Source organism: Triticum aestivum, chromosome 6A, assembly GCF_018294505.1.
Source record: "Triticum aestivum cultivar Chinese Spring chromosome 6A, IWGSC CS RefSeq v2.1, whole genome shotgun sequence".
In the NCBI taxonomy this organism is placed as follows: domain Eukaryota; kingdom Viridiplantae; phylum Streptophyta; class Magnoliopsida; order Poales; family Poaceae; genus Triticum; species Triticum aestivum.
Window position 1 is genome coordinate 421,268,500 of NC_057809.1, and position 2,474 is coordinate 421,270,973.

A 2,474-nucleotide genomic window follows, 5' to 3' on the forward strand; every position below is an offset into this window, starting at 1 on the left:
CTGCTTTGTGTTCTACTCGTGCATAGAATCTACGCAATAGACCTAGCTCATGATGCCACTATTGGGGAACGTAGCAGAAATTCATAATTTTCCTACGTGTCACCAAGATCTATCTATGGAGAGACTAGCAACGAGGGGAAGGAGAGTGCATCTACATACCCTTGTAGATCGCTAAGCGGAAGCGTTCAAGAGAACGGGGTTGAAGGAGTCGCACTCGTTGTGATCCAAATCACCGGAGATCCTAGTGCCGAACGGACGGCACCTCCGCGTTCAACACACGTACAGCCCGGTGACGCCTCCCATGCCTTGATCCAGCAAGGAGAGAGGGAGAGGTTGAGGAAGACTCCATCCAGCAGCAGCACAATGGCGTGGTGGTGGTGGAGGAGCGTGGTGATTCAGCAGGGCTTCGCCAAGCACCGCGAGATATGAGGAGAAAGAGAGGTAGGGCTGCGCCAGGGAGAGGTCAAAAACTCATCTGTTGGCAGCCCCAAGTCCTCAAGTATATATAGGGGAGAGGGAGGGGTGCGCCCCACCTAGGGTTCCACCCTAGGGGTGGCGTCCAGCCCCAATCCCATCTAGGGTGGCGGCCAAGTGGAGGGGGAGAGGGACGCGCACCAGGCATGGGCCCTAAGGCCCATCTGCCCTTAGGGTTTGCCCCCCTCCTCCCCTTAGGTGCGTTGGGCCCTTGTGGGGGGGTGCACCAGCCCACCTGGGGCTGGTCCCCTCCCACACTTGGCCCATGCAGCCCTCCGGGGCTTGTGGCCCCACTTGGTGGACCCCCGGGACCCTCCTGGTGGTCCCGGTACGTTACCGATAAAACCCGAAACTTTTCCGGTGACCAAAACAGGACTTCCCATATATAAATCTTTACCTCCGGACCATTCCGGAACTCCTCGTGACATCCGTGATCTCATCCGGGACTCCGAACAACATTCAGTAACCACGTATATCTATTCCCTATAACCCTAGCGTCATCGAACCTTAAGTGTGCAGACCCTACGGGTTCGGGAACCATGCAGACATGACCGAGATAACTCTCCGGTCAATAACCAACAGCGGGATCTGGATACCCATGTTGGCTCCCACATGTTCCACGATGATCTCATCGGATGAACCATGATGTCAAGGACTTAATCAATCCCGTATACAATTCCCTTTGTCTAGCGGTACGATACTTCCCCGAGATTCGATCGTCGGTATCCCGATACCTTGTTCAATCTCGTTACCGGCAAGTCTCTTTACTCGTTCCGTAACACGTCATCCCGTGATCAACTCCTTGATCACATTGTGCACATTATGATGATGTCCTACCGAGTGGGCCCAGAGATACCTCTCCGTCACACGGAGTGACAAATCCCAGTCTCGATTCATGCCAACCCAACAGACACTTTCGGAGATACCCGTAGTGCACCTTTATAGCCACCCAGTTACGTTGTGATGTTTGGCACACCCAAAGTATTCCTACGGTATCCGGGAGTTGCACAATCTCATGGTCTAAGGAAATGATACTTGACATTAGAAAAGCTTTAGCATGCGAACTACACGATCTTGTGTTATGCTTAGGATTGGGTCTTGTCCACCACATCATTCTTCTAATGATGTGAACCCGTTATCAATGACATCCAATGTCCATGGTCAGGAAACCGTAACCATCTATTGATCAACGAGCTAGTCAACTAGAGGCTTACTAGGGACATGGTGTTGTCTATGTATCCACACATGTATCTGAGTTTCCTAAAACTACAATTCTAGCATGGATAATAAACGATTATCATGAACAAGGAAATATAATAATAACTAATTTATTATTGCCTCTAGGGCATATTTCCAACATTTTTTCCTAAAAAAAGAGTTTAGTTAAAAAATAATAAAATATAAATATTATTATTAATTAATTCGATAACTAATTAACTTAATTAACCTTGCTTAATTAACCTAATTACATAATTAGTCTTAACTAAACTATTAGGTTAGCTGAGGTGACAATGATAGATGGGCCCCACTGCCCCTTTGACCAGTCAACCTAGTCAGAGTTGACTGTTGACTCTGCTGACATCAGCATGACGTCATGCTGGCGCAATAAGTCCATTTTTGAGTTAAAGATAATCCCAGAAATTGTTTAAATCTTTGAAAAATCATAATATATAATTTGTAGCTCAGATTAAAATACTTTGTACATGAAAGTTGCTCAGAACGACGAGACGAATCCGAATACGCTCTCCGTTCTTCTGTCACGTGCCCCTATCATAGCGAACACGAACTTTCCCCCTCCGTTTCGTTTTTCCAAAAATTCCTAACTTCGGGAAAACATTCCGGGATGTTTCCCCCCTTCACCGGTATCGCGTAGTACTGCGTTAGAATACCCCTAGTGTTGCTTTTTGCCTTGTCATGCATAGTATTGCATCTGTTTGCTCTGTATTTACTGTTTCTTCCCCCTCTTCTCTCCGGTAGACCCCGAGACCGCTACCGATGCC